Below are 19,442 nucleotides of genomic sequence, written 5' to 3' on the forward strand. Positions count from 1 at the left end.
CCATTCCGTTTGGCAGGTTCCATGCGAGAACTTTTCAGTGGGACCTTCTGGACAAGTGGTCAGGGTCCCATCTACAGATGCATCGGAGGATAAGCCTGTCCCCCAGGGCCAGGGTCTCTCTCCTGTGGTGGCTCCAGATTGCTCACCTTCTAGAGGGTCGCAGGTTCGGCATTCAAGATTGGGTTCTTGTGACCACGGACATGAGCCTCCGAGGATGGGGAGCAGTCACACAAGGAAAAAAATTTCAGGGAATATGGTCAAGCCAGGAGGCTTGTCTACACATCAATGTGCTGGAATTAAGGGCCATATACAACGGCCTGCAACAGGCGGAGAATCTTCTTCGCAACTTACCCGTTTTGATCCAGTCAGAAAACGTCACAGCCGTGGCACATGTAAACCGCCATGGCGGAACAAGGAGCAGAGCTGCAATGGCAGAAGCCACCAGGATTCTTCGCTGGGCGGAAAATCATGTAAGCGCTCTGTCAGCGGTCTTCATTCCGGGAGTAGACAACTGGGAGGCAGACTTCCTCAGCAGGCACAATCTCCATGGGGACTTCATCAAGAGGTCTTTGCAGAGGTAACAAGTCGTTGGGGACTTCCTCAAATAGACATGATGGTGTCACGCCTCAATAGAAAGCTTCGGAAGTATTGTTCCAGGTCGAGGGACCCTTATGTAGTGGCGGTGGATGCCCTGGTGACACCGTGGGTGTTTCAGTCGGTCTATGTGTTCCCTCCGCTTCCACTTATCTCAAAAATATTGAGAATCATAAGACGAACAAGAGTGCAGACAATACTCATTGTCCCAGATTGGCCTCGAAGGGCCTGGTATTCAGATCTTCAGGAAATGATCACAGAAGATCCGTGGCCTCTTCCTCCCAGGAAGGACCTGTTGCAACAGGGGCCCTGTGTGTTCCAAGACTTACCGCGGTTACGTTTGACGGCATGGCGGTTGACCACCAAATCCTAGCTAGGAAAGGTATTCCGAGGGAAGTCATCCCTACTCTAATCAAAGCTAGGAAGGAGGTAATGGCGAAGCACTATCACCGTATCTGGAGGAAATATGTATCTTGGTGTGAAGCCAAGAATGCTCCTACGGAAGATTTTCAGCTGGGTCGTTTTCTCCATTTTCTACAGACAGGAGTGGATATGGGCCTAAAGTTAGGCTCCATTAAGGTGCAGATTTCGGCCCTACCTATATTCTTTCAGAAGGAATTGGCTTCTCTCCCAGAAGTCCAGACTTTTGTAAAGGGAGTGCTGCACATCCAACCTCCTTTTGTGCCCCCAGTGGCACCGTGGGACCTTAACGTGGTGTTACAGTTCCTTAAATCACACTGGTTTGAACCTCTTCAAACAGTTGAATTGAAATTTCTCACTTGGAAAGTGGTCATGTTGTTGGCCTTGGCATCTGCGAGGCGGGTGTCCGAATTGGCAGCTTTGTCTCACAAGAGCCCCTATCTAATTTTCCATGTGGATCGAGCAGAGTTGAGGACTCGTCCTCAATTTCTGCCTAAAGTGGTTTCGTCGTTTCATATGAACCAACCTATTGTGGTACCGGTGGCTACGGGTGGCTTGGAGGATTCCAAGTCCCTTGATGTAGTCAGGGCCTTAAAAATTTATGTAGCCAGGACGGCTCGGGTTAGTAAACTATGGCACTGTTTGTCCTGTATGCAGCCAACAAGGTTGGCGCTCCTGCTTCTAAGCAGACTATTGCTTGCTGGATCTGTGACACGATTCAGCAGGCTCATTCTATGGCTGGATTGCCGTTACCAAATTTGGTAAAGGCCCATTCCACTAGGAAGGTGGGCTCTTCTTGGGCGGCTGCCCGAGACGTCTCGGCATTACAGCTTTGCCGAGCAGCTTCTTGGTCGGGTTCAAACACTTTTGCAAAATTCTACAAGTTTGATACCCTGGCTGATGAGAACCTCATGTTTGCTCAATCGGTGCTGCAGAGTCATCCGCACTCTCCCGCCTGTTCCGGAGCTTTGGTATAAACCCCATGGTCCTTACGGAGTCCCCAGCATCCTCTAGGACGTAAGAGAAAATAAGATTTTAAACCTACCGGTAAATCTTTTTCTCCTAGTCCGTAGAGGATGCTGGGCGCCCGTCCCAGTGCGGACAAATTCTGCAAGGCTTATATATAGTTGTTGCTTACATAAGGGTTATGTTACAGTTGAGATCAGTCTCTGGCTGATGCTGTTTTGTTCATACTGTTAACTGGTTTAGTATATACCATGTTGTACGGTGTGTATGGTGTGGGCTGGTATGTATCTCGCCCTTAGATTAACAAAAATCCTTTCCACGTACTGTCCGTCTCCTCTGGGCACACTTCTATGACTGAGGTCTGGAGGAGGGGCATAGAGGGAGGAGCCAGTTCACACCCATCTAAAGTCTTAGAGTGCCCATGTCTCCTTCGGAGCCCGTCTATACCCCATGGTCCTTACGGAGTCAGCAGCATCCTCTACGGACTAGGAGAAAAAGATTTACCGGTAGGTTTAAAATCTTATTTTCTCTCACTCTGTCTCTTTCTCCCTGACACTTCTTCTCTCTCCCTGACACTGTCTCTCACTCTGTCTACCTGATACTGCCCCCCTTTCTCTCACTCTGTCTCTCTCTCTGACACTTCTTCTCTCTCTATGACACTGTCTCTAGGTCTCTCTCTCTGACACAATCTCTCCCTTTCGCTTTCTCCCTGATACCTCCGGCATATTGTATGTATTTCATCCGGATACCTCCCATAGCAGCCGCAGAGCTGGCTCCTGTGGCTGGAACACAGGGGAAAGTGCCTTATTGACAGGTGACTTTCAGGAAGTCCTTTGCCAATGGATTGCTTCTTTTTTTATATCTGGGCTGAGTTAATGAATTAAAAAACACTCCAATTTAGTTTGGTTGGTATTTAAATTGGATAAAGCGTAAAACCTCACTTATTCTCACTTATTTGTGTTTTCTTTTTTCTGTTATTCACTCCCAACTACATAGAGAACTTCAAATGAATCCACCACACAGTACAGATGTATTGATTGGTTCTGTTTCATATTTATTTTTCAGATACCTGACAACTACAACACATTGCCTGCAGTGAAAAGAAGACATCAATTTAGGTAACTTTAAGGGTAGAAATATCTTGTTGAAATATACAATATGTGATAATATACTTATTAGTGTAAATAATAAGGATATGAGCTGGGAGCCGAAGGGGGAAGAGGGCCAGGCTGCAACCGCCATCTTGCTACCTGCACGCTACTCAGCTGCTGAGAGCCCACCATATTGCTGCCCACTCCCTTGCCCAGCCACTTCCCTGCTTCATCTACCTGGACATTGGCGGGCCCTCTCTCCAGGGTCTGCAGCCATACACCTTCCACCCCCAATGTGCAGGGACGAGTGTGGCACGATTCATATTGACATCGAACCAGAAGATTCTTTGGACCACAGCAGGCTTGTTTGTTTATCTTTTTGTTTAACCCCTTACTAACCATTTGTATCGCATATCTGCTCCCACTGTTTAATTTGGACTTTTTTATATTGCTGGACTCGTCTCCATGTTGCCCACTGGGTTTTGTACACATTATTTAGCATGTTACTTTCTCTTACGTCCTAGTGAATACTGGGGTCTTGTACTTTAGTACCATGGGGGGTATAGATCAGGTGCACTGGAGCCTGGCACTTTAAAAATCTTTAGTGTGTGTATGTGTGCGCTGGCTCCTCCCCTCTATGCCCCTCCTATCAGACTCAGTTTAGAAAATGTCCACGCAGGAGCTGGTCATGTCTCTGGAAGCTCCTAAAGAGTTTTCTACATTTATTTTTAAAAGTTTGATATTTTCCGTCAGGACTGGATGGCACCAGCCTGCCTGCATTGTGGGACGTAGGGGGGGGAATGGCCCAACCCCAACCCCACTAAGAGTTAATGGTCTCGTTACCCGCTGACAGGACGCTAGCTCCTGAGGGAACTACTCGCAAGCCCCACCACAGCGAGCGTACATTCCCCGGTGCAGTTTTGGCGGCAAGTCACGCGGCGGGCACGGGCCCAGAGCTGCGGTGCCTGCCGCTGACAAACTGGCTAAGGGCTGATGAACCTCAGTGCTTACTGTCACAAAAAGGCTTTATGTGTACTGTATGCATATTATTATGTTATTTCTAACATAGCCAGTATAAACTATTGATCAGGGACCGCGTGCCATTACAGGTGGCTGCTTCGGATCAAGGCTGCATGCACGCTGCTCCTCCAGAGACCCACGCTGCTACAGAACTGTGTGCTGATACCAGGAGGTCATAGAAAGGGGGGAGCACGCCAGTGGTAGCACCGCTGCACTACTGTCAGGTCATACACTTAGTTACACATTGTACTGCTGTGTTTCTGTGTACTGGTGTCCGCTCCTCAGTGTCACTCCAGGGGCTCTCTAGGGTCTGTGTGGAGGTGTTTGTCAGTGGGCTGCGCTGTTTTTACAGTTGTGTAAGATGTCTGTGGACATGGGGGGTCATTCCTACCCAATCGCTCGCTGCAGTTTTTCGCAGCAATCGGGTTGGATCTGCACATGCGCCGACGCATGCTGGGCGGCCGAAGGCCGTTGTATTGTAGCGATCGCCTCTACCTGATTGACAGGCAGAGGCGGTCGCAGGGCGAGAGGGGGCTGGATTGCGGCGTTAAGCCGCCGTTTAGGGGGCGCTGTCCAGCCAACGCAGGCGTGGCCGGACCGTTGGGGGGGGCGGGCCGCGGCGGCTGCATGACGTCGCACGCAGCCGCTGCGACCCGGGCAGCAAGGAGGTTCTCCCGGCCAGCCGCAGGAGCTGTGCTGGCTGGGAGTTACTCCTGAAATGCAAAAGCATTGCCAACGTGCGATGCTTTTGCATTTCTGCGAGGGGGGGCCGGCACTGACATGCGGGGCGGACTAGCCCTGTGCTGGGCATCCCCCCGCATGTCTGAGTGCCTGATCGTAGCTGATTTAGCACAGCTACAATCAACTCGGAATGACCCCCATGGTAATGTATCCTGCTTGGAACTCAACCTCGTCTTCAGCGGGGTCACTCATGTGTGAACAATGTCCCTGGTCTCCACAAGGTCACAGTTAACAGGCACCTGACTGGCTAGATAGTTTTAAAAGCATGATTCAGAATGTTAATTCAGAATTAGCTGCAGCTAGAAAAGAGAGACAGGTGTTAAAACACTCTATTGATTGTGTGGCCAAAGCAGCAGATACCAAGAAGGCTTCTCAGCCCCTCTAGTGGTTTCACATAAATGCTCACTGCCACAGGTGCTCCAGTCTGATTCTGATCAGCCTGATGTAGATAATGATGATATGGATGAGGACAGCGGTAGTCAAGTGGTCAGATAATGTTATTGACGGTTTAGACTCTCTGTCCCAGGATGAGGTCATTACTCTGCTGCAACATATACAGAATGCTGCAAATTTTATGAGTGAGGCTATTAAAGAGTTGTGTAAGATAAATGGCTGCACTACTGCTATGGCTGTTTTGGCGCACAGAGCTCTGTGGTTACTTCAGTGGTCAGCTGATGCTGATTCCAAAAAGGGTGTAGAAAATCTTCCCTTTACAGGTGATGCCTTGTTTGGAGAAAAAATAAATAAATGGATCTCCCAAGCAATGGTGGGTAAGTCTACCTATCTGCCGTTGGCTGCACCACCTGCTAGACGTTCTTACACCGGACCTTCCTTGCAGTCCTTTCGTGTGGCAAGGTTCAGAGGCAGGGGCCGAGGGGTCTCCACCACTACCAGGTGATCTCGTGGTAAGTCCCGTAAACATGCAAATGCTGTCTTCCTGGACCAGACCACCGGATCCCCTGACACTCAGCCTTCCTCGTGACGGTTGGCCCAAGCAGCAAGGCAACTTTCAGGTAGGTGCCCGCCTTCAACACTTCGCCCACGTGTGGGCGGAATCCTGCCGGGATCCTTGGGTGAGGGACCTCATTTCTCAAGGATACTGGCTGGAATTTCAAAAACTCCCTCCTTACAGATTTTTCAAGTCGGGCTTACCAGCTTTACCCGCAGCAAAAGTTACCGTACGAGTGGCTATTCAAAAACTCTTGCAGACGGGAGTGGTGGTTCCAGTACCTCCTCTGTTACGCAACAGGGGGTTTTACTCCAGTCTTTTTGTCGTTCCCAAACCAGATGGTTCGTTGCGCTCCATCTTGAACCTGAAGTCTCTAAACCCGTATCTGCGGGTGTCCAAATTCAAGATGGAAATCCTGCGGGCGGTGGTGTCCGCTCTGGAGGAGGGGAAATTCCTGGTGTCTTTGGATGTCAAGGATGCTTACCTACACATTCCCATGTGACCCCCTCATCAGGCTTACCTCAGGTTCGCCGTATTGGACGACCATTTCCAGTTTCAGGCCTTACCCTTTGGATTATCCACAGCTCTGAGGGTCTTCACCAAAGTCATGGTGGAGATGATGCTGTAACTGCGCATGATGGGAGTAAACATAGTCCCCTACTTGGACGATCTCCTCATAAAGGCTGTGTCCAAGGAGCGTCTGATGCACAGCATCAATCTGACGACTCGCCTACTTAAGGATCATGGGTGGATCCTAAATTTTCAGAAATCTCACCTGGAACCGACCCAATGTCTTCAGTTCCTGGGAATGATGCTGGATATAGTGTCTCAAAAGGTATATCTTCCGATTGACAAGGCCTTGCCTATCCAGGCTATGGTTCGCTCGGTGGTCAGTCCTCGCAGGGTATCCATACATGTTTGCATTCGATTACTGGGCAAGATGGTGGCTGCTTACGAGGCAATCCAATATGGCAGATTCCATGCCCGTCCATTTCAGCTGGATCTACTGGACAAATGGTCGGGGCTCACCTTCATATGCATCAGGAAGTGACCTTATCTCCGAAAGCCTGGATTTCTGTATTATGGTGGCTTCAGGTTCCTCACCTGGTGAAGGGCAGGAGTTACAGTATCCACTCATGGACTCTACTGACAACGGATGCCAGCCTCTGGGGTTGGAGGGCTGTGACCCAAGGGGCCCAGTTCCAGGGGATATGGTCGAGATAGGAGTCTGTTTTGCCGATAAACATCCTGGTACTCAGGGCAATTTACAATGCTCTTCTGCAGGTATCTCATCTCCTGAAGGATCAGGCGATCCAGGTTCGGTCAGACAATGCTACGGCCTTTCACGCACATAAACCGACAAGGGTGAACAAGAAGCAGAGCGGCGATGTGCGAGATGTGTCAAAAATCCTCTGGGCAGAGGCCAACGCAAGGGCCATCTCAGCCATAGTCATTCCAGGAGTGGACAACTGGGAAGCAGACTTCCTCAGCAGTCACGACCTCCATCCGGGGGGAATGGGGCCTACATCCACAGGTGTTTCAACAGCTAATTCACCGGTGGGGCTGTCCGCAGATAGATCTGATGGCTTCTTGACTCAACAATAAGCTATGCCATTACTGTTCCAGAACCAGGGATCCCCAGGCTGTTGCAGTGGACGCACTGACGACGCCGTGGAGGTACCAGTTTGTGTACCTGTTCCCTCCTCTACCACTAATCCCAAGGGTTCTAAAAAGACTAAGGGGTATATTTACTAAGATGGGAGTTCTATTTCAGATGGGATGTTGCCCATAGCAACCAATCAGATTCTACTTCTCATTTATCTAGCAGCTTCTAGAAGACAATACCTGGAATCTGATTGGTTGCTATGGGCAACATCCCATCTGAAATAGAACTCCCATCTTAGCAAATTTACCCCTAAGAAGGGAAAGCGTTCAGGCCATTCTAATTTCCCCGGATTGGCCATGACGGGCATGGTACTCAGACCTCCTAACCATGGCTCTGGAGGATCCCTGGCCTCTACCGCTCCGAGAAGATCTTCTTCAACAAGGTCCGTTCGTCTATCCAGACTTACAGCAGCTACGTTGGATGGCTTGGAAGTTGAGAGGGAAATTCTATCTAGGAAAGGTCTTCCCTCCAGGGTCATTTCCACCATGATACAGTCCAGCAAGATGGTCACGTTGAAACATTACCATCGTATATGGAAAAAGTATGTTTCCTGTGTGAGGGTAGAAAGGTTTCTCCCGTGGAATTTAGAATTGGTCGATTTCTACTTTTCCTGCAAGCGGGAGTGGATATGGGCCTACGGTTAGGCTCCATCAAAGTTCAGATTTCTGCGCTCTCTATTTTCTTCCAGAAACAACTTACCGTGTTGCCTGAAGTACAAACTTTCTTGAAGGGAGTTCTTGCAACCGCCCTTTGTACCTCCCACGGCTCCGTGGGACCTCAATATGGTTCTGTCCTTTCTCCAATCGGACTGGTTTGAACCCTTACATAGGGTGGAGTTAAAATTTCTCACCTGGAAGACGGTGATGTTATTGGCATTGGCGTCTGCCAGAAGGGTGTCTGAATTGGGGGCCTTATCCTGTAATAGCCCTTATTTGATATTGCATAAAGATAGAGCGGAACTTAGGACCCGTCCTCAGTTCTTGCCAAAAGTGGTGTCAGCCTTTCATGTGAATCAACCTATTGTGGTTCCGGTGTTGTCTGACACTTCCGTTGGTCCTTAGTCCCTGGATGTGGTCAGGGCCCTGAAGATTTATGTCAAAAGGACGGCTCGTCATCAGAAATCTGACTCGCTGTTCGTCCTTTATGATGCCTCCAAGGTTGGTTGGCCGGCTTCTAAGCAATCTATTGCTCGCTGGCTCTGCTTGACCATCCAACAGGCATATACTTCGGTGGCTCTGCTCTTGCCGACATCTATTCAGGCCCACTCGACAAGGTCGGTGGGGTCTTCCTGGGCGTTGCCCGGGGAGTATCAGCCCTACAGTTGTGCTGAGCTTCTACATGGTCTGGTTTGAACACGTTTGTAAAATTCTATCGGTTCGATACCCTGGCCTGGGATGACCTTCAGTTTGGTCAGGCGGTTTTACAGGGATCTCAGCACTCTACCACCCGTTTGGGAGCTTTGGGACTTCCCCATGTACAAAGTACAAGACCCCAGTATCCACTAGGACGTAAGAGAGAATAGGAATTTAATACCTACCGGTAATTCCTTTTCTCCTAGTCCGTAGTGGATACTGGGCGCCCGCCTCAGTGCTTCATTCCTGCTTACCTGTGTAAGTATTTGGTTGGACTGGCATTGCTGTCTCATTATGTTGTTGGGATAGCTGTGCTATCCTGGTTGGGTTGGTGTTGCTATCCTCTGTTCTGGTTAGCGCCCTCCTTTCGCTTTTGGTTGTGTGTTGGCTTGTTGCCTCACCGCTGTTGTAATGTTTCTTCTCTCATATTATGTCCGTCTCCTTGGGCACAGTTTTCCTAGACTGAGTCTGGTAGGAGGGGCATAGAGGGGAGGAGCCAGCACACACATACACAACCTAAAGGTTTTTAAAGTGCCAGGCTCCAGTGGACCCGATCTATACCCCCCATGGTACTAAAGTACAAGACCCCATTATCCACTACGGACTAAGAGAAAAGGAATTACCGGTAGGTATTAAACTCCTATTTTCAGGGACATGCAGTCAGGGGAGGCAGTGCCTCCCCTGTCATTAATGATTAAAAAATAATACAAAAAAGATACTTACGACACTTAAGGGCCGTATAGACGGGAGATGTGTGCTAAGCGAAACGCTCAGCACACATCTCTCCCCCCCGCTCAGCACAGCGATGTGCTGAGCGAGGGGAGGGGGGGGGGACACGGGAAAGGGGGAGGAGGGGGGCGCTCATTTCACCCTGCGGTTCCTATTAATAACCTTATTGGTTTCAAGGAACTCCTGTATTCTATCCCTTAAAATACCTTCCATTCCTTCCCCACTATAAATGTAAGACTTACTGTTCTATAATTACCCGATTCACATTTACGTCCCTTTTTAAATATTGGCACTACTTCTGCTAAACGCCAGTCTTTGGGGACCATGCCTGATGTGAGTGAGTCCGTGAAAATCAAATAAAGGGGTCTCGCTAATTTGGAGTGTAGCTCCATGAGAACCCTTGGGTGAATTCCACCGGGACCAGGTGATTTATTAATCTTAATTTCTCTTACGTCCTAGGGGATACTGGGAATCCAATTAGTACCATGGGGTATAGACAGGTCCACTTGGAGCCATGGGCACTATAGAAGTTTGATTGTGTGTGCTGGCTCCTCCCTCTATGCCCCAGTTTAGCAAATGTGCCCGGAAGAGCCGGTCACGTCTCTGGAAGCTCCTGAAGAGTTTTCTACATTTATTTTTAAAAGTTTGTTATTTTCAGGCAGGACTGGATGGCACCAGCCTGCCTGCATTTTGGGACTTGGGGGGGGCAACCCCCAACCCCACCCCACCCCACTAAGGGTTAATGGCCCCGTTCCCCGCTGACAGGATGCCAGCTCCTGAGGGAACTACTCGCAAGCCCCACCACGGTGAGCGTACATTCCCGCAGTACGCCGCCACCCCAACAGAGCCAGAAGAATAAAGAGTGGTGAGTACTAAGCTGGCGTCCCGGTTAGTGGGTCGCCGGCCATTATGGCGGCATGAGGGTACGGAGACACACAGCTTCTACACGGGGCGGACTGAGGGGGTCATTCATACCTGATCGCTCGCTAGCCGTGTTTGCAGTCCTGCGTTCGCATAGTCACTGCTCACCAGGGAGTGTATTTTAGCTCTGCAAGTGTGCGATCGCATGTGCAGCCGAGCGGTACAAAAAAACTTTGTGCAGTTTCTGAGTTGCCCAGAACTTACTCAGCTGCTGAGATCACTTCAGCCTGTCCGGTGGCCGGAATTGTCGTCAGATACCCACCCTGCAAACGCTTGGACACGCCTGCATTTTTCCAACCACTCCCTGAAAATGGTCAGTTACCACCCACAAACGCCTTCTTCCTGTCAATCTCCTTGCGATCGGCTGTGCGAATGGATTCTTCGTAAAACCCATTGCATAGCAATGATCTGCTTTGTACCCGTACTACACACCTGTGCATTGCGGTGCATACGCATGCGCAGTTCTGACCTGATCGCAATGCTGCAAAAAATGCTAGCGAGCGATCAGGTCTGAATGATCCCCTGAGTCTCCTGACTAAGTACACAGGGGGTAATTCAGACCTGATCGTAGAAGCAAATTTGTTAGCAGTTGGGCAAAACCAAAGTGGTCATGCAGTTTATCGCAGCGCAGCGATCGGGTCGGAACTGTGCATGCGCCGGCGCCGCAGTGCGCCGGCGCATGCCAGACAGCCGAAGGCCGTCGTTGCCTAACGATCGCCTCTGCCTGATTGACAGGCAGAGGCGGTCGCTGGGCGGGAGGGGGCTGGGCGGCCATTTAGGGGGCGTGGTCCGGCCAACGCAGGCGTTACCGGACCGTTGGGGGGGGGGGAGGGGGGCAGGCCGCAGCGGCTGCATGACGTCATGCGCAGCCGGTGCGACCCGGGCAGCGAAGAGGTTCTCCCGGCCAGCCGCAGGAGCTGCGCTGGTCGGGAGTTACTCCTCAAATGCAAAAGCATTGCCGCTGTGCGATGCTTTTGCATTTCTGCAGGGGGGGCTGCGGCACTGACATGCTGGGCGTCCCCCCGCATATCTGAGTGCCTGATCGTAGCTGTGCTAAATTTAGCACAGCTACGATCAACTCGGAATGATCCCCCCCCCCCCCCCCCCCCCCATGTGCACTGCAGGCGTGGCAGATGCAACATTTGGGTGGCTTATTTTGTTTCTGTGCAGCGTAAATACTGGCTGCTTTATTTTTACACTGCAATTTAGATTTCAGTTTGAACACACCCCACCCAAATCTAACTCTCACTGCACATGTTATATCTGCCCCACCTGCAGTGCACATGTGCCCTCATTCCGAGTTGTTCGCTCGCTAGCTGCTTTTAGCAGCATTGCACACGCTAGGCCGCCGCCGTCTGGGAGTGTATCTTAGCATAGCAGAAGTGCGAACGAAAGATTAGCAAAACTGCTACTAAATAATTCTTTGCAGTTTCTGAGTAGCCCAAGACCTACTCACAGATTGCGATCAGCTCAGTCCGTTTAGTTCCTGGTTTGACGTCACAAACACGCCCTGCGTTCGGCCAGCCACTCCCCCGTTTCCCCAGCCACTCCTGCGTTTTTTCCTGACACGCCTGCGTTTTTTTGCAAACGCCGGGAAAATGCTGAGTTGCCACCCAGAAACGCCCCTTTCCTGTCAATCACACACTGATCAGCAGTGCGACTGTAAAGCGCCGCTGAAGCCACAGCAAAACTGCTAAGTTTTTAGTAAAATAACTAAGCGCATGCGCTCTGCGTACCATGCGCATGCGCAGTTAGCAACAAATCGCAGCATAGCAAAAATCTGCAATGAGCGAACAACTCGGAATGACCCCCCTGGTTTTGCCCAACTGCTAACAAATATGCTGCTACAATCAGTCTGCCACTACAGCCATAAAAGGGGAATGTCTCCATTTTATGCACACAGACACAAAAAGCCAGTATAAAGAAGAGCGGGAAGACCGCGCGCCAATGAAGGGGCGAAGCTTCAGTATGAGCGGATCCAGCAGCTCACAAACGCCATTATCCCTACTGCAGCTGACTGACAGGGGACGCGCAGCTCCTCCAGAAAGCCTCTAGTTTACCTCAGCGGTACCAGGGGAATATAGCAGGGGGGAGCGGTTTACTAGTGTACTAAGGAGGTCATTCTGGCCCGTTCGCTCGCTGCTTTTTATTGCAGCCGAGCGAACGGGTACCTACTGCGCAAGCGCCGGCGCCGTAGCTGGGCTGCGATCGCCTCTGCCTGATTGACAGGCAGAGGCGATATTGCTGGGCGGAAGGGGGCAGAACGGCGGCGTTTTGGCGCCGTTTCATGGGCGCGGTCCGGCCAATGCAGGCGTGGCCGGACCATGCTGGGAGTGGCCTGCAGCAGCTGCGTGACGTCATACGCATCCGCTGCGGGCCGGGGAGCGATGAGTAGCTCCCGGCAAGCACGCTAAAGCTGCACTGGTCGGGAGCTATTCTTGAAGTGCAAAGGCATCGCCGCTGTGCTATGCCTTTGCACTTCTGCGGGGGGAGGGGGGGGGGGGGTTTGGGGTGGCACTGACATGCGGGGCGTACTAGCCCTGTGCTGGTGGTCCTCCCGCATGTCAGTGTGAATGATCGTAGCTGTCCTAAATTTGGCACAGCTATGATCATCTCGGAATGAGGGCCTAAGTCCCTAATCTAGGTACTTAGTCTGCGACCCAGCTAAGCTTGGCATTAGCGAAAAGGGCGCCGTGTGCTGGTTCCATACTCTCTCTGTGTCTCTCTGGAAGAGCTCTTTGTGGGTTAATTGTGTTTTTAGCCTTTTCCTGTGTGTGTGTGTGTGTGTGTGTGTGTGTGTGTGTGTGTGTGTGTGTGTGTGTGTGTGTGCTGTCACTACTGCAGTATGTCAGGAAAAGAGTGTGTTTCATGTAAGGCACAGTGTCCCTCTTCTCCAGGGGGTTCACTAATGTGTACTCAGTGTAGTATCACTTCCCAGGCTAGTGGGGCAGAACCAGCATGGCTAGACGCCATTAGGGGAATGATTTCCACCATTTCTACAAAATTATCTCGTAATGAAAAATAGACGCAATACTTAAGGCAGGTTATGGCTGAGTTTATGAAAAAGGACTCAGTACCCATACCAGCATCTCAGTCCCCTACCATTTGTCCGCAAAAACGTACTTTGGCCCATATCCTGCATTCTGACTCTGATAATAAAAGGTCAGAAATGGAGGAAGGTGAGGTGACCATAGAGGTAGGGGAGGGTACTCTGTCACAGGGTGTAGAGGCTCTCATAGAGGCTATCAGAGTGAGGAATCTTACTTTAATATTAAGAAAAAATTCTCAGTCACTTTTCCTGTGTCAAAGGAACTAAATACCCTGTTCGAAGAACCGTGGGTTAATCCAGATAAGAAATTTCAAATTCCTAGACAGTTGTTATCATCTTTTCCTTTTCCTCCTGAGGATAGTAAAAAATTGGGAAATCCACCAATAGTGGATGCATCAGCCTCCAGGCTCTCACGTAAAATTGTATTACCTGTCCCTGTTGCAGCCTCCCTAAAAGATGCGGCTGATCGCAAGATTGAGACTACACTCAAATCTTTGTATACTGCTGCTGGAGTGGCCCAGAGATCCACTATAGCATGTGGGTGGATTACAAGAGCCATTGCTAAATGGTCAGGTAATTGAATTGAGTGGTTAGACACCTTACCTCAAAACTCTGCAAACTTTATGGTGGAAGCCATAAAAGAAATAGGTTTGCTTAATGCATGCCCTACAGCTATGGCAGTGTCGGCACGCAGAGGATTATGGCTACGTCAGTGGACTGCTGATGTGGACTTCAGGAACGGAGTGGAAGGCCTACCTTTCATGGGAGAGGCCTTATTTGGGGATGAACTTGACAAATGGATCTCCCGAGCTACTGCGGGTAAGTCCACATACCTACATTCTGCAGCTCCGCCAGCTAGGAAGGCCTACTCAGGACCTTATTTACAGTCCTTTTGGACTGCCACGTTTAGGGGTAGGGCCAGAGGTTCTTCTACCGCAGCCAGAGGTGCTAAAGGTAAACCACGCAAACCAGCGACTGCTGGTTCACAGGAACAGGGCTCAGGCTCTGCTTCCTCAAAACCTTCCGCATGGCGGTGGACCGCGATGCCTGGAAGACAGGTGGGTGGGAGCCCAGCTAAAATTCTTCAGTCACATCTGGACAGGATCGTGACAGGATCCCTGGGTCATAGACCTTATATCCAAGGGCTACAGACTGGAGTTCCAGGAGCTCCCACCTCACAGATTCTTCAAATCAGGCTTACCAGTTTCACAAGAGGCGAGAATAAACTTACACGACGCCATTCTAAAACTGTTACAGACCCAGGTCATTGTTCCACGTCCACCTCATTTACAAAACAAGGGTTACTATTCCAGCTTGTTTGTAGTACCAAAACTCGATGGTTCGGTGAGACCGATTCTGAACCTCAAGTCATTGAACCCGTACTTACGAGTGTTCAAATTCAAGATGGAGTCGCTGAGAGCGGTGATCTCAGGTCTGGAGGAGGGGGAATTCCTAGCATCTCTGGATGTCAAGGATGCGTACCTTTACATTCCGATCTGGGTGCCTCATCAGGCTTATCTACAGTTTGCACTGCAGGACTATCACTACCAGTTTCAGGCCCTGCCATTTGGTCTCTCCATAGCACTGAGGGTGTTCACCAAAGTGATGGCAGAGATGATGATTTTGCTCCGCAGACAGGGAGTGAACATAGGGGGTCATTCTGACCCATTTGCACGCAGCGGTTGTTCGCTGCAGTGCGAATGGGTCAGAACTAAGCATGCGCGACGTGCGCATTGCGCACGAGCGCCGTTGCCCGGCGACAGATGTCGCCAGGCAACGGAGCGCCTAGCGTGAAGAAAAGACGCATCGCTGGACGGAAAGAAGATTGACAGCGGAGAGGCAGTCCGGGGCGGATACTCACCGTTGGAGGCCGTTTTCGGGGAGTGGTAAGAAGAACGCAGGTGCATCCAGGCGAACGGAGGGCGGATGTCTGACGTCAGGACCGGGACCTTCATCGCTGGATCCGTCGCACTGTGTAAGTAGCTGTAGGGCTGGTCTTGTTTTGCAGGAAAATTTTTAAGCATAGCAGGGCTGCACAAGCGATCGCAGTCCTGCTACTGTATGCTAAAATACACTCCCCCATAGGCAGGGATTAGTTGATCGCAGCAGCAGCAAAAAAGTTGCTGGCTGCGATCAACTCAGAATGACCCCCATAGTTCCGTACCTGGACGATCTTCTGATAAAGGCACCATCCAGGGAACAACTGTTGGAGAACATTGCTCTCTCAACGAGTCGACTCCTGGATCATGGGTGGATTCTGAACTTACCAAAATCTCACCTAGAACAAACATAGAGGCTTCATTTCCTGGGAATGATACTGGACACAGAGTCTCAGAAAGTGTTCCTTCCCTTGGAAAAGGCAATGGTAATCCAGTCAATGGTTCAGGCCGTCTTGAAGCTGACCCGAATTTCAGTGCATCTCTGCATACGCCTTGTGGGGAAAATGGTGGCTTCTTATGAAACAATTCAGTACGGAAGGTTTCATGCGAGGGCCTTCCAGCTGGATCTGTTGGACAAATGGCCCGGATCGCATCTTCACATGCACCAGTGGATTCATCTGTCACCAAAAGTCAGGATCTCCCTCCTGTGGTGGCTACAGACTTCTCACCTAATCGAGGGTCGGAGGTTCGGGATTCAGAATTGGATTCTGCCAACCTCAGACGCAAGCCTCAGAGGTTGGGGAGCAGTCACCCAGGGGGTACAGTTTCAGGAAAGATGGTCAAGTCAGGAAGTCGTCCTTCCAATAAACATCCTGGAACTCAGGGCTATCTACAATACCCTTCTGCAGGCCTCATCTCTTATTCAGAATTCAGCCATTCAGGTACAGTCAGACAATGTGACAGCAGTAACGTACATAAACCGACAGGGCAGAACGAAAAGCAGAGCTGCATTGTCAGAAGAATTCTCCTCTGGGCAGAAAAACATGCCGTGGCGTTGTCAGCGATCTTCATTCTGGGAGTAGACAACTGGGAAGCAGACTTCCTCAGCAGACATGCCCTACACCCGGGGAATAGGGCCTCCACCCGGAGGTGTTCTGGTGGCTAATATGTTGGTGAGGGTGTCCACAAATCGACATTATGGCCTCTCGACTCAACAAGAAGCTCAAGCGGTATTGTTCCATTTTGAGGGACCCACAGGCAGTAACGGTAGACGCCCTGACAACTCCGCGGTTTTACCAGTTGGTGTACGTGTTTCCTCCCATTCCTCCGATCCCAAATTCTAAAAAGAATAAAAAGGGCCTGGTATGCAGATCTTCTTGAGATGCTGATCGAAGATCCATGGCCTCTGCCTCTTTGAGATGATCTGCAGCAGGGCCCGTTCGTCTATCAAGACTTAACACGGCTACGTTTAAAGGCATGGAAGTTGAACGGCTGATTCTAGCCATGAGAGGGATTCCTGACAAGGTCATCCCGACTATGATCCAAGCTAGTGCTAGAAAGGGGGTAACGTCTAAACATTACCATTGTATCTGGAAGAAATATGTCTCTTGGTGTGAGAGCAGACAATATTCTGCAGTGGAATTTCATCTGGGACGTTTCCTGCTTTTTCTGCAGTCGGGAGTGTTCTGCACTTACACCCTCCCTTTGTGCCTCCTACGGCACCTTGGGATCTCAATTTGGTACTTTGGCTTCAGCAAGACGTGTGTCAGAGTTGGGGGCGTTGTCTTACAAGAGCCCCAACTTAATTTTGCATGAGGACAGAGCTGAACTCAGGACTCGTCAGCAATTTCTTCCTAAGGTGGTGTCCGCGTTTCACATCAACCAACCTATTGTGGTTCCGGTTGTTACGGACGCCTCTGCTACTTCAAAGTCTTTGGATGTTGTAAGGTCTATGAAGGTCAATGTGAAGAGAACAGCTCATCATAGGAAATCGGTCTCGCTGTTCATTCTATATGATGTCAACAAGATTGGGTGTCCTGCTTCAAAGCAGTCAGTTGCTCGCTGGATCAGGCTCACTATCCAGCATGCTTATTCCACAGCAGGTTTGCCGATTCCAAAATTTGTACAGGCACACTCTACTAGGCCGGTGGGTTCCTCTTGGGCAGCATTACAGCTCTGCCAAGCAGCTACTTGGGTTCGAGCACGTTTGCTAAGTTTTACAAGTTCGTTAGCTTGGCCTCTGAGGACCTTCAGTTTGATCAATCAGTTCTGCATTAACCTCAGCACTCTTCCACCCGGTTTGGGAGCTGGAGCTTTGGTACTTCCCCATGGTACTAATTGGATTCCCAGTATCCCCTAGGACGTAAGAGAAAATAGGATTTTAATTACCTACTATTAAATCCTTTTCTCGTAGTCCATAGGGGATACTGGGCGCCCACCCGGTGCTTCGTTCTTACTTCTCTGTTATTTGGTTAAGTTATGTTGTTGTGTTCTACTGTTGCTGTCCGTGTTTGCAAGTTTGGTTAGCATGACTTTCCTCTTGTTCTGGTTGTACTGGTTCGATTTCTCACCACTTTCCTTTTCTATAGCCTTCTCTCAAAGTATGTCCGTCTCCTCGGGCACAGTTTCATAGACTGAGTCTGGTAGGAGGGGCATAGAGGGAGGAGCCAGCGCACACATTCAGACTTCTATAGTGCCCATGGCTCCTTCGGACCACGAGAAAAGGATTTACCGGTAGGTAATTAAAATCCTACTTTTTTTTAAATTTGTCACAGACTTCTTCCTCACTTAAATAAGCACTTTGCAGTGGGACATTTCATTGCTGAGGTTATTCGTCAATCCCGCCATCTAGTCCTCTCTTGTGAGTACTGATGAGAAAAACCTTTGATTAAGACACCCAACTTGTCTTGCCTTTTAAGGGGCCTATACTCTCTTTATTTAATCTTTTGCTGCTTATGTATTTAAAAAACTTTTTGGGGTTTGATTTACTTTCCTTTGCTATTAGCTTTTCCGTTTCTATTTTAGACGCTCTGATTTCTTTTTTCATGCCTTGAAACAAAATATCCCAGTCAATGGGGCTAATTCAGTAAGGATAGCCAGTGGCGCATCCAGGGGGGGGGGGGGGGGGGGGGGTTTCCGAGCACCCAGAAACCCCCCTCCACCAAAAAAATAATAATAATATATATATATATTTTTTTTTTTGCTGCATGAGTATTATTAATGGCTGTCTAGCGTCCTCTGCAGCCTGCTGTCTTCCTGGTGGCACTTGTAAGTGCTTAATAAGAGTTTACTTTATTTCTCTGACGTCCTAGTGGATGCTGGGAACTCCGTAAGGACCATGGGGAATAGCGGCTCCGCAGGAGACTGGGCACAACTAAAGAAAGCTTTAGGACTACCTGGTGTGCACTGGCTCCTCCCTCTATGACCCTCCTCCAGACCTCAGTTAGAATTTTGTGCCCGGCCGAGCTGGATGCACACTAGGGGCTCTCCTGAGCTCCTAGAAAAGAAAGTATATTTTAGGTTTTTTATTTTCAGTGAGATCTGCTGGCAACAGACTCACTGCTACGAGGGACTTAGGGGAGAGAAGCGGACCTACCTGCTTGCAGCTAGCTTGGGCTTCTTAGGCTACTGGACACCATTAGCTCCAGAGGGATCGAACACAGGCCCAGCCTCGGTCGTCCGGTCCCGGAGCCGCGCCGCCGTCCCCCTTGCAGAGCCAGAAGCAAGAAGAACGTCCAGGAAATCGGCGGCAGAAGACTCCGGTCTTCATTAAGGTAGCGCACAGCACTGCAGCTGTGCGCCATTGCTCCCTGTGCACACCACATACTCACTGATGGGTGCAGGGCGCTGGGGGGGGGCGCCCTGGGCAGCAATTAGAGTACCTTAAGAGTGGCAAATCACACATAATATAGCCTAATAAGCTATATATGTGTAAAATACCCCTGCCACATTATGATTATAAGAGCGGGAGAAGTCCGCCGAAAAAGGGGCGGGGCTATCTCCCTCAGCACACTGGCACCATTTTCTCTTCACAGTGCAGCTGGAAGACAGCTCCCCAGGCTCTC

General features: G+C 50.1%; 1 protein-coding gene across 4 annotated transcripts in view; it reads left to right on the plus strand.

Moving 5' to 3' along the window:
• The window catches only part of HENMT1 (HEN methyltransferase 1), a 191,594-nt gene that overhangs the window by 3,107 nt on the left and 169,045 nt on the right, over nucleotides 1-19,442 (plus strand). For 2 of the 4 annotated variants that reach the window (XM_063940168.1, XM_063940169.1), the window contains exon 2: nucleotides 3,046-3,098. The exons of the other annotated variants lie outside the window; for them this stretch is intronic. The gene's annotated coding sequence lies outside the window, so the exon portion shown is untranslated. The remainder of the gene's footprint in view (nucleotides 1-3,045; nucleotides 3,099-19,442) is intronic. 4 annotated transcript variants of the gene reach the window in all.

Source organism: Pseudophryne corroboree, chromosome 9 (genome assembly GCF_028390025.1).
Source record: "Pseudophryne corroboree isolate aPseCor3 chromosome 9, aPseCor3.hap2, whole genome shotgun sequence".
NCBI lineage: Eukaryota > Metazoa > Chordata > Amphibia > Anura > Myobatrachidae > Pseudophryne > Pseudophryne corroboree.